The 13797-nt window shown below is 38.4% G+C and overlaps 1 protein-coding gene and 1 pseudogene across 2 annotated transcripts in view; one reads left to right on the plus strand and one right to left on the minus strand.

Annotated features, from left to right (window-relative positions):
• Positions 1 to 13797, minus strand: part of ctnna2 (catenin (cadherin-associated protein), alpha 2) — a 673292-nt gene that overhangs the window by 282368 nt on the left and 377127 nt on the right. The window lies entirely within an intron of this gene.
• LOC307123379 (endothelial differentiation-related factor 1 homolog) lies at positions 196 to 665 on the plus strand (annotated as a pseudogene). The gene has a single exon. The product of its transcript is annotated as an endothelial differentiation-related factor 1 homolog (transcript).

The following is a 13797-nucleotide window of genomic DNA, read 5'->3' on the forward strand; positions in this document are numbered from 1 at the left end:
TTATTGTTACAGTTATCATCCTTGGTGTAAACATTTATTCAAAACATCGAGACACTCATCTTCATTAAAAGTAGTGAGACAAAATGATAATCTCGATATCGGTTTAGTTCACTAGCATAAAGAGCAGAGACGTGCTCGATAACTTCAACGTCCCGTTGTTGTCATCAAACATTTCTGCAAATAATTATCAACAATATGGTAGAGAGTGACTAGGACACAGTGACTGTTTTGAGGAAGAAAGGATCTACTGTGCAGTCAAAGTCTAAACAGGCTATAATTTCTGCTCAGAGGAAGGGAGAGGAAGTCTAAACATCTAAGAAATTGACTGCTGGGCTAAATAAACAGCATGTTATAACCAAGAACACAGCCAAGCTGGACAGAGAGACAGAAGTGCTCAGCCACCAGAGAGTACCTCTTGAAGTGGGGAACGTTATCCAGCAGGACCGCCAGAATAAAGGCCTCACCCAGAAAGATCTGGCTACTAAAATTAATGAGCAGCCACATCATCGCAGAGTATGGCCCAGAGAAAGGCCATCCCCAATAACCAAGTCATGGGAAAGATTGTGCGAGCCATTGGTCTTAAGTTGTGTGAAGAAGAAATTAGTATAAAATACTCAAACAATCCACCATTTACTGAAACCTCCCAGTATTTAAGTGATCATTAATTGACCGTTCAAAAAGACCCGCACTCTTTAGTTACTGTTGCTATGTCTGACAAGCCATGGCACTCTCACGTCACACATCACGTTCTCACGTGCTGAAAAATAAATCACGGAGCAAAGAGGACACTGACTTTCTTAACTTTCAAATTTTGTCATTTAAAAAAAATAATTCAACTCTAAATGCCGTTTTGTGGCTCTTTAATGTGTCGGAACAGATCGCTGTAGCGCCTCAGTTAAAGCTGCTCATGAACTGATCATCTCTTCCTCCTAGTTAATTTATAGCATCAAATAAACATGAATGAACATCAGAAGGAATGTTTCAACCGCGGAAAGATGTAAGTAAACACAGTTTTCAAGCTCAAGTCCATCAAAGTTAATCTCAGACTCTCCTGACTGCTTTGTTCGGACTAAATGGTGGATTCGGCGGATGGCCGATGACCGCCTGTCAATCAAACTCCCGGCAAAGTGAGATTTGCTGAATTACTTCATATTTTCTCAATTCAATGGTGAACCAGACATGCTCATATTGGCACCTACACTAAAGGCCTATTAGCCAACATTTTATGTTGAATAATCTCTCTCCTATTGTGGTCTTTGATCTTGAAATTAGCTGATGATAAATAAAATGCAGCACATAGCTGTTGCGTTCATTGACGTGAACCCCTTTAAATTAGCATAGAGCACAGGAATTGAAGATTTGTTTTGCGGCGACACATTTATGTGGTCAAGTGTGAATGGAAACTTTTTGACAACTCAGATAACTATCCGATCAGTAAAAACACATAAAGTGACTAGGTGTAAACAGACCATGACATCCTTTGGCGAAAAACAAAATGCATCCTAGATAAACATAGACTGGCAGTTTCTTTAAAGTATACGGTTTAACTTTAATCTTTTATCAGTTAATAAAGTTACTAGCCAATGACCTAGTTTAATTTACTTGGAAAAGCCTGCTTTTACTCACATTTGACTCTTGATGAGGGTCAATTTGGATCATGTTCACAAGCATACTACATCCACTGCAATAAAAGAGATCAATTTAATGATTCAATTGCTAAATTACCCTGAATAACCTTTTATTAATTTGGCTTAGTGCTAATCACGGTCTATGATTGGTAACCGCATTTGGAAAAGTTTCCTACAAAATCCCCCGCGACTAGGAAGAAAACCTCAAATAAATTGAAATCTTGGCCAATCTCACTAGGGTATTGATCATCACTGTGAGGGCACATTTATATCTTTGTGGCTTTGCTATAAAGAAAATGAAAGAGATTTCCATAGAGGTATACAGTAATGATAATGGACTGGAGTACTTCATTGCTAAATGAAACAGCACAAAGGAGTTGGTTCTCTGCCATAACCTGGTTTTGCCGCTTCTAGAAGGATTTGGATCTGTCACAATGACTGTACAGGGTGTTCGATTAGGGATCTAGAGCCCTGTGGAGGTAAGTGGTTGTGCTATTCACTTGCAGAAGCATCACCTGGATCGGCAGTTGGATAGTTGACATGACACGGCAAGCAGCGTCAGCAATGTCCTGCAGCATGACAATGCACTTTCCTAAATTTTGCAGTATTACTGTACATGCAGTTGACCTCATTCACATTTTAATGCACAGGAGTAAAAAAGAAAGCAGGAAAAGTTGAAAAGATAGATAGATAGACAGACAGACAAATAGACAGACAGCTTAAACAGGAAAATAATGCAATAGAATTTGATTCGGCTGTACAGATGCTCTGGAGAAAACGGTGATTTCATCCAGCTCATTTCAATTATCATATAGTGAAAATGCGGGCAGATCAGTAATTTAGTTGAAGATTTATTTGTATATTTAGCTGAAAATGTAGTGTCCCCAACTGTGCAAACCAAGCCAAAGGCGACGGAACCAAAACTCCATCAGGTGGCATAATGGAGAAAAAATAAACCTTGGGAGAAACCAGCCTCAGTCGGGGTGCCAGTTCTCCTCTGGCCATTACTTTTATCCATAGCAACTTACATTGCATTCATGGTACACATTAAAATTTGATCTCCGTGACCTTGGCTTTGCTACTGTTTGAGCTACAGGAAAGCTCAACAGGGTATAATCCTAAATCAGATCACATAGAAAGGTAAATAGCTAATGCATATCTAATCTTAGTTTATCTTAGCTGGTGTGTTGCCTGGTTTTAGCAGGAGCACTTGTCAACTTATCAGGCTGGTGCTGGTTTAAAGATTGTTGTTTTATTATACTTTTCCCCTGAGCTGCAGTAGTAACTGGTATTCTTGGCAGAAACGCTGGTTACCATGGTGACCGTGGATGTTTGTAATGTTTAGTATACAGAACTTTTTTTCTTGTCTTTTTTTTATTTATTTTTTTACTGTTGTAGGGGAGGCTCGTCATGTTGGCTCAGTCATCACTCTTATTCTACACTGCCAATGAAACGCCCCTCCTCTCAATATGTCCACCGAGAGACACACTGGCCACAGTCAGGGGAAAACGTCCTTAAAAGTATTCTTCTGTTCTTATTACCATAATCCACTTTTTACTCATTTCTCTCTGTCTCAGACCGTTCTTAACTTCCTGTCACATTCCCATTTCCTCCATCATTTGCTGTTCCTGTCAAGCCTGAGAACACATTGCTGCGATGCAAAAACTCATCTGATACACTCTAGTGCTTAGCTACACAGAAAATAACTTAATAGGAGTTGTTTTAATGAAATCCTTTCCCTCTCTGGCTGTTCTTCTGCTGCTTCTGTGTACCCTAGTTATTAACTCATAAAGGTAACGTTTAATAATGCGTGCACACACGCACACACACTGTCATTTCTGTGTCCTTCCTGTTATGCCTCTGGGGGTGTGTGGGTGAAGCGAGCCCCCAGTGATGCACATTAAAGATGAAATATGCCATACGCAATTAATTATTAACCACGCAAACATGTTTTATCTTTTTATCTTTTCTTTTTTCCGTTTTCATCTCTTGTAGAGATAAGATCTGGCTTGAATTTCGCCACTGAATATGGAGAGAGGCATATCCTTCTGTTCAGCATCTCTCTCTCTCTCTCTCTCTCTCTCGCTCTATCCTAAAGCTTCATATGGAACCTCATAAGTGACACTGTGTGCATCAGTAGTACATTTGGAATTTAACTCATAACTTGTTTATGCTCTCATGTTGTACTGTCATATGAATATCTGCAGTGTGCATGTTCAGCTCACAAACCCTTTTTATTTTACATGCTTGCTGTCTATTTTTATTCTCAGAATAGAATATAGAGAATAGCCTGCAAGTGTATTTACATGCAGATTTCTCACACTTTTGTTTCCACTTAGCTTGTCGCAATGCATTACGGGATTACCTTTTCCTGAAGTGTACATGTAGTGCTACATTAGAGTTTCAGAAAATGCTGGTATCTTAAAGGGGTGGTTGCATGCGATTTCACTTTTTTTACTTTAGTTAGTGTGTAATGTTGCTGCTTGAGCATAAACAGTAGCTGCAAAGTTACAGCGCTGAAAGTTCAATGCAAACGGAGATATGGTCTTTTAAAGTTATGGCAGTTTATTGCCAACAAAAACGGTCGGGTTGGACTACAAAAAGCTTCTTCCGGGGTTGGTGACATCATAAACCCTTGCTATGAACATAAACACTGCCCCCGCGAACACGCAACAAAGTGGGCGAGGCCACGTCGCAGTAATTACGAAAGAGAGAGAGCTGCTGCAGAACTACAAACTACATTTGGCCATCTAACCAATCTAAGACCATTGCATTTTTCGGAGGGATGGGCTTCATAGAAGCAGGAAGCAAACGAGCCGTTCAAAGGACAGTGGAGACAGCGGTGTGGAATAAAGGTAAAATATAAGAAAAATACGGCGTTTAAAGACATGTATTAAGACATGTTATACTGCGCCCCATAAACACAACCAAGCCTAGAAAAAAAAACACGGAACCACCCCTTTAATGCCTGTTCACACCAAGTACGATAACGATAAAGATAACGATAAAGGTATAGTTCTAAAAAATGTTCTCAATATTAAAGGTGGGGTAAGTGGTATTTCAAAAATGCTTTAGAAAAGTGTCTCGGGCCGAGTCTTAAAACAAACTTATAGCCAATCAGCAGTAAGGGACGTGTCTACTAATGACAGGGAGAAGAGTGCACTCAGTGCATGTCATTATTCAAAAGATACAACACACAGGACGGACATTAGCCGAGTGATGACAGAAAGAGAGAGATGGCAGATAAAAAACAAAAGTGGAAAATGTCTGTGGAACAAAAGAAAGCTTACGATCAGGCAAAAAGTAGGACCCGTGTAAATATCGGATCAGCTTTCCAGCGCTGCAGAGAACTCAATGAGCGAAGGCCGAGGTTGCTTTATTTCTTCTCGATAACTTAGGCGAGTAACATTGGTTTTGTTTTGTTTCACAGAACTAATATATGCTGGCTTTTGCTTGAATATGCTCGTGTCATGTTTGCTTGCTTGTCCATTTGCGATCGTATTGTCGTTTACTTCCGCTATGATAATTACCCATTCATTTCCACACCGTATTAAGCCTGGAGCGCCTAAACCGCTTCACTGTCTGTTTCAAGTGTCAGCTCCTAAAGTGTGTCCGAAAAGTAAAATAATATACTCCTAATACGTTTCTTTACCTTGGGTCCTCTTTTTGTGATCGATATAAGCCTCTAATCTTATCATAATTGTAATATGTTCATTAGTTGAACTGTCGTGCTTGTGCTATCGGGTTGTTCATGAGAACTGTGTTTGTGTTTTTGAGATGTAAGGGATGACTTTTTCACTGAACATTCGACCTGATTCCGCCATAGTCATTGCCTGGGGTTGGGGGCGGAGCTATCAAAATAGGGGCGTGTTTGTTTTGGTGATTTGAAATCAACATAAGTTACCGGAAAGCACTTGCCCCACCTTTAAATAATATCAAAGTTCACACCACAATGATAGCAATAACGGCACAGAGAAACTATATTGTTGGAATCACTTTCTGAACAATTTTATCCATTTGATGAACGATAAAAACACTGACAGCCAATCAGAATCCATCCTGCTGTATCAAGCTCGAGCATTTAAAGTGGCAGACAAGCAAGTGCTTAGAATAAACAGAATGAAAGCGTCCCACTAATATAATTATCTTTAGTTATTGTTCTTGGTGTGAACTGGCCTTTAGAGGGCAGGAATGCGTGCTTAGTTTAAAATGTTGCTTTTGTAGGAAGCTCAGTTTAATTTAAAAGTCAGCTTCTTTATCATGTATTTCCTACTCTATATTTCCTATACATATACGAGACCTTAAGCTTGTGAGCGTGCCTTTGTGTGTGTGTTACATGTGTGATGTCTCTAATTTCAATGTAGTTGTAGAGAGTAAAATCTTGGCACTTAACTATGAGGACGCCAGTGCTCTCTAAAGGTCAGCTCACAATGCAGGCTGAATCCTTACCGGGTCATGTCCTTGACAAAACCCACCTGTTCATTCTTACAATTCCCTTTTACAAACAAGAAGAACACATACTTAGGATCTTGCCTCACCCAAAACCTCAGCAGATAGTTAAACTGCAAGTCTGTAATTAACCTCAGTGTTTTAAACCTTCCTAATGAGTCTGTGTTACTGGCTTAACTGATAAAGAAAGATCAATGCGATGAAGAGAGTAAGAGAGCAAAATTAACCCCACACTCTTCAGGTGACCCGAGATGTCTGTCATCATAATGAGAACGCTGTTTAATAAAATCTGTTGTTTTTCTCAGCGCTCCCATATCAGGAGCGGTTAAGATGTGTCAGGTTGCTCTTGGTTCGTTGGGCAGTTTGGGTTCTTTTTAAATCCCTAAATTGAAAGACAAATTATATATTCGCTTCAATAAGTGTCCTTGAAATACTTATGAACACATGAAGAGAGAGAGGGGGATCTCCTCCATTTAGTTATTTTCTTGGCCAGACTAGGAAAAGCAAAAGAAGGAGGAATATGAGAGAAAGGGAGGATGACTGAGCGAAACAGTGCAATAAAGCACTGCTGTGGGTGTCAAACTCTGTTTTTCTATTCATGTATGCCATCATTTATTTACAACCGGGTTATGGTGTACATTCTCTGCTCATTCACTCATCTGCCACCTCCTATTTTTGACACTTTGTCTTTCTTTCACTGCCGCATCATTTGTTTTAACCAATCAGAGATGTTGAGACAGGTGTGCTTCAAAGGTAATGCTGAACATAACAGACCAGCAGTCATTCTTAACACTGTGAAGCTGCTTTGAAACAATCGGCATCGCAAAAGCGCTATATAAATAAATAAAACAAATAAATAAAAAAAGTGTCCGCCAAAATGCATACATGTAAATTTAGAAATATAAATTTTTAAATAGTTAAATAGTTAAATAGTTTAAATAGTTAATAATAAACATGACACACCAAGCAGCGTCAGCAATGCCCTGTGATATGACAATGCACCTTTCTTATTTTCGCAGTAATTACATATGTAAGGGATAATGTACATCCAGCCAGAGCGGTCTTTTTAAACCCCTTAAGGGGGTTATTCCTGCGATAACAACTGGCTGGATGTACATTATCCCGCTTATTACACAGCTACTTGCCACATAAGTAAATAATTAGACACAAAATATTGACTTGAGTTGAAAAACATTATTAGGTCTCTAAACGTAAGGCTTCCACAAAGAAAGCAGTTGCTAGCAAGCAGCAAGTCCCAACTAGACAGACATTTAAATGATACGGTTCATTCATACCACTTTATATTGGTATTTTATCACATAAATGGGGATAAGAGATATTGATTTGAGATAAAACATTGTTTGTTACCTGTTTGTAACTTATAATCCAGTGTACAAAACAATCGTCGCAAAATGGCAGCAGCTGCCTTGGTATGAAATAAAAGAGAGCGAGTGCGCAATAACGGTTGAAATAATTAAATAATTGTACACAAAATATTGATTTGAGCTTTAATAGCTCACCAAACGCAAAACTTCCACGAAGAATTAGAATTTAGCTCATTGCCATAACAGTGGCCCCAAAATGAATTTGGACAGTTTTGAACACTTAAGTCCTACTTAAAAATGTCTAAATGTCATTGCATTTGATAACAAAATAATAAACCAAGTGTTTTTTTTTTTTTTTTTTCTTAAGTTTTTTGTTTTGTCTTTTTGCAACTGGTTTCAAAGTGGTTGTTAACAAATGTATGAAAAGTAAAAAATGGTCCAAAATACTTACCCCCGGTTTCACAGACTAGGCTTAAACCTAGTCCCAGACTAAAATGCAAGTTTGAGCTGTTTTAACTCAAAACAACTTGCACTGACATATCTTAAAATATATCACTGCCATTTATTATTTTTATTTTTCTAAGGCACGTTTATAAAAGCTATGTCAATGTCCTAATTGAACTAAGGCCTAACCCTGGCTTAATCTAAACCCTGTCTGTGAAACCGGATCATAGTGTAACTGGTGATCCGGTATGTTTTGGAGCCAATGCAGGTTATTTTAGCAGTTACTATGGTTACTATGGTAAATGTCTGAAAGGCAAATCTTTCCACAATAGATTTCCTGAAGACAGAATAGTGAGGCAACAAAAATGAAAAGCACAAAAAAGGCAATACATGTCACTGTGAGGCTTTAGCCATGCCAAGAGTTCACGTGAAGATATGTGACAGCTTCTTAGAAGAGAACAGCTGCAGCTGCTGGTGGTTTGTTGGTTGGCACCCAGCGCCTGCACTCAGTAATCCGGGTCAGAACCGGCCTCAGTGGGCACAGCAGGCTGTACATGGTTCTGTCCTTCTCAGAAATTGATCTCGGCATGTCAGCCTGATGGAATGGACCTGAAAGCTGATGCGCCGCACCGTGTGCCCTGCCGATGCAATCTTCTCTCTGACCTCCACACCGAGTCAGAAAGTACAGTCTGGTCATACTTCTGTGTCTATGCGTATGCCCTACAGTTGTCTTTGATATCACAAGAGTTGGATTGTCATGCTTAACATGGCCAAAATGTTGTATTTCTGTGCCAAATACACTCCTTTCGAACAAGTTACAGAACGTTTTTTTTAGAGTATGGCCCTGTATGACTTCATAAAGGGTGGCATTCCTTGTATAGGCACTTTTCCCGGATGAGCGCGTGCACACATCAACTAGAGCGAGAGCAAGAGCACGCCCATCAACAAGCTTTTTTCGGGTTACGGAAGCCGTCGGTAGCGCTGTCATTTTGTTTTTAGACCACGAAATCAACAATGTCACTAAAGAAGTGTGTTTTTGGTTGTGAGGGAAAGATAACCTTGTTCAGCTTCCCAAATTGCCCAGCGTTAAGGGAAAAGTGGATGCAGTTTTCTTTTTCCGGAGCAGCAACGGAGTTCTGCAAGTGTGTTTGTTTGTTCCCTGTCATGAGTCGAAACGGTATGAGGTGAGTGAAACTGCATCAAATGTCTGTTTTGTTTGCAATCGGTACGTAAGTGCATATAATGTACACGAACGTATAGTGAATCGAAAGTTATCCAGGGATAATGCCATGAATGTATTGTGTGTGTGTACTCATGGCTCTTTAGCTCGGCCCACTGCACGCCTCCGCGAGTTTGACTGTTTTCGGAAAGAATCGGTACAGCGTATCTTTCATTTATGAAAAAATAAAACTAAAGACTATTCAGAGATATGAAAGATGCAATACTACTCTATAGGTACTCAAGATTAACATGAGACTGGCAGAAACTGTGTGTGTAATGTACCCTTTAACATAATAATGATTACCCCCTAAATCCCTTTTACACATTTTACGATTTTGGCCTGTCCCAGATGAAAGATTACCAATTGTGGCGATTTCTGTGGTCATGAAAAATTGGCATCCCAAGTTGGCCTCTTTTCCCTAGCCATATTCTCCTCTTTCACTTCCTCCTCTTTTTTCAGCACACATAAAAACCATGATTCATCTTGCTCTATTTGTTGTGTACCACTTAGGGCTGGGACGGTTACCGCATTACCGCAATACCGCGGTCACGTGACGCCTACCGCGGGTCTGAGATCGTCACCGCCATCACCGAGAAAAAAAACGAGAAAAAAAACAACAACATTGGCCTGCCCATGTGTGCACGTTGTGTCTAATTCCATGGATTCATTGATTCTAATGACATGGATTGTGTCTAATGACATGTGTGTCTTATATGGATTCAAGGTTTTCTAAACAAAACATAACAAAAGATGGAGCAAATCCGACCTTTCGCGAGTTGGGAGCGCAATGTTCCATTATAACATTCCATTTGTACCTGTGTAATGTCTTTTAGCCTATAATTTGAATTTAATTTTACTAAAGCATAAAATACAGGCGCATAAGCAGGACCTCAGTTTTTAATTGCACGTGCTTAACACAATTCTCTCACATGGTTGCGCAGCCGACAATAGCGGGAAATTTCGTTGACAAATAATTTTGTAAAATTAAATAGCCTTCGTTAAATAGCACCACTGAGACAAAAGCGCACACGAGATAGGCATATAGCCTATATATAAATTAATATAAATATGTAAAAATAGGCGTAATATAATATAATAATATAATATGTAAAAATTATGTATGTAATATAAATAACATAAATATAAATAATGTATATGTATGTGATATACAATCATTAGCCTAAATAGCCTTGTTAAATTAGCCTAAAAAGTCTTCGTTAAATAGCCTTGAACCACTGAGACAAAAGCGCACACCACACGAGATATGTAAAATAATATAAATATGTAAATGTTATAAAATATAAAAAATAAATATAAATAATAAAAGTAGCATAATATACAATCAAGGTAGTGTGAGCAGCGAGTGACTACACTTTGTTAAATTAAATAGCCTTGAGCCTTCGTTATTCTTCATTAACCACTGAGACAAAAGCGCACACGAGGTGTAAATTGTAGCTAAATGTAAATTAATAGCCTGAATATTTTAAAATATGTAATATAAAAATATAAATACTATAAATATAAATAATATATTAGGCTATAGGCTATTATATGGGCGGGTGTGCGCAAAAGTCGTTATAGTTTAAGTGATTGTTTAATGACGACGACTGTAATCTGAAAGTAAAAATATGGGAAATAAATAAACAAATAAATATATATTACTGATCAATACCGATAAATAAAAATGTTTGTTTGTCTTTGTTTATGCTGTTCCATCATCAAATCTCTCAGTCGTGATCTGATCTGCTCTCTCAGGAAAAAATATGAAGGCTGGTATGTAAACCATAGCCTAGTCTATATTTCGTTTTGCCAGCACTTTTTTTTTCAGATATCATTCCATTTCTGTTCTAATTGTTCCTGTTCTAAACGTGAAAAAATTAATGTAAAATAAACATGTTCCTTATTATGTTCAATTGCCTGCGCTGGGGTGTGCGTGTGCGGCTGTGCGCGAAAGTCCAGCGGGAGCCCTTTAAAGCGGTTTAATTTCTTGCTTTTCAACCGCGGTAAGAAAAAATCCATACCGTCCCAGCCCTAGTACCACTAGCACATGCTGATGGCGCTCATTCTTCTACACTAACTTGCGTCATAGCCTACGATTCAATAGGTGTCATCATCGTACAGTCTACACACATGTTGGACCCAAGTTTATTAGATCCATGTGATAGAGTGTGATATGTAATGTTCTTATAGGATTGCAGAAATCTCACTGTCTGTAGCAGGCATAAGATACGTGGTTGTGGAGTGCAATGCAGTGCCACGACGACTCATCTATTGCAAGGCATCTTCATACATCCTCACGTTGACAAACTCACACAAACACACATCTGCTGATATGTATCATTAGAGCCAGTGCTGAGGCTGGTCTTTGAGGGTGCTCTGCTTAAGCTAGCTGGAAAGCCTAATGAGCTAGCAAATAACTGCAGAGACCAAAAAACAGCGCACACACTCGTGCATAAAGAACTACAATGCATGCATTCGTGGCCGTGCGTGGTGGTCTGTGTGCCTCGCGCAGCATCTGGGAGAATCAAAAGAGACAGAGGTGTTTATCTGTTCTTTCCCTCTGCTGCACATGGCCAAATCAAACGAGAGGAGAAAGTTTCCTATTCTGTAAAAGCGCTTTAGATCAATTGCTAGCATCCAGTCTACATCAAACCTGCTTTGCGCATAAAGAACAGAGAGAGAGAGAGAGAGAGAGAGAGAGAGAGAGAGAGAGAGAGAGAGAGAGAGAGACAGAGAGAGAGAGAGACAGAGAGAGAAGCAAGAAGAGGAGGAGGAGGGAATGAAAACCACAGGAGGAGACTACAATTTGGCAGCACGAGAAATGCCGCTTTCAATCTGCCATTGGGCGGCACAGGCCTAAATATGAGCGACAGAGAAGTAAATGCAAAGTTCAGTCCAACAGAGCAATGCTGAAAGGTATTTTATCAAATGGAATTGAGGGAGAAGATGGGAGGTTTTATTTTATATTGTGTTCTTATTTGTTTCTTTCCAATGAGTAGATATCAGCACTAAATGTTATAATATTAAAGCCAAATCCTTCTAAGCACCTGGAGGGTTTAAAAAAGACTATAGGGAAAAAAGAAAACACTGATGTTTTGAGTGTTGTTGCTAAGTAACCATCCGTATGCATGTTTGCACAAGACTGTCAAATATATGCAAGCACAGATTTCAAAGACAGTCACCACGAGTCCTATACATCATGCTATAATAGCCCTTCAATGACAGTTATTATAAAGCTCAGGGGTGGTAGAAAGACAATAGCACTTACCTTATGTTTTGATCATCCAGACAGCAGCATGCGAGGGAGAAAAATACACATTACTTGTCGTACTCATGAAACATTATTTGCAGTAAAAGAAAAAGGTACATGGTAGTTAAAGCCACCTTAAATAAAGTGTGACCAAATAAAATAAAATAAATAATAAATAGGGGGAAGAAAGAGAAGAGAACTGGTCACAGATGGGAATCTCAATTGATAACCTGAAAATGATTCTAAAAGAGGAAAGTACGTTTGTATACACTTTTTGTATAAAATTTGTATAAAAAGAGTCACCATGGACCGTTTTCACAGATTGTGATGATGTGTTTAAACAGTTAGCAACATTGTAGTATACATTTATAACTCTTTACTTTGTGTAATATATGGAATTTTGATTCCGCCATGGAATAAACCAATTTAAAAGATAATTGTGAGTTTACATCTCACAATTCAGACTTTTTTTCTCAGAATTGCGAAATATAAACTCGCAGTTCCGAGTCATAAAGTTCAATTCTGAAGGGAAAAAAGAGTTTATATGTCACAATTCTGACTGTATATCGCAATTGTGTGAAAAAAGTCAGAATTGTGGGATATAAACTCGCAATTGCAACGTTACATCAAGCAATTCTGACTTTATAACTCGCAATTCTGACTATAACTCGCAATTCTGACTATAACTCGTAATTCTGACTATATAACTCACAATTCTGATGTTATATCACGCAATTCTGACTATAACTCGCAATCGCAACTTTATATCACGCAATTCTGACTTTATAACTCACAATTGTGACTTTATATCACACAATTCTGACTTTATAACTCACAATTCTGACTTTATATCACACAATTCTGACTTTATAACTCACAATTCTGACTTTATATCACGCAATTGTGACTTTATAACTCGCAATTCTGACTTTATATAAGAAAATAAGTCAGAATTGTGAGATAAAATGTTGCAATCTTCCATAGTTATATAACATTGGCAGTTCATTACAAAAAAAAAAAAATGTGAGGGTGTTTCTGCTAATCAGTCTCTCTATATTTTCTTTCCGTCTTTTGGAGAGTCATGGAAATGCTATCATGGATTTTTATTTTTATTTTATAAATGTAGCAAATATATTTGCTGTTGTCTCTCGTTCACCACTTTAGAAGTTTACCCAACTATGATGACTTAGTAGAAAGTAGAAAGTAGAAAAACGAATAAAAATCATACTATAAACAGCGGGGTTAATCACGTCAGCTTCATAAGTCTTTATGATTGGCCCGAAGCAGACTTCTTACGTCAGCGCATTCTGATTTCATGTGAAAATACCGGTAATATTAATTCTGCGTTCACACAGAGCACATCACCAGTAATTTACTGGTAATATTACAACTTCCTTTACTGGTAAATTGCCGGAACCAATTTATCTGTATTTTTTGAAAAGGTCCTGTTCACACATGATCTGTTAACGGTAATTTACC

This window comes from Gobio gobio (assembly GCF_949357685.1).
Source record: "Gobio gobio genome assembly, chromosome: 3".
NCBI lineage: Eukaryota > Metazoa > Chordata > Actinopteri > Cypriniformes > Gobionidae > Gobio > Gobio gobio.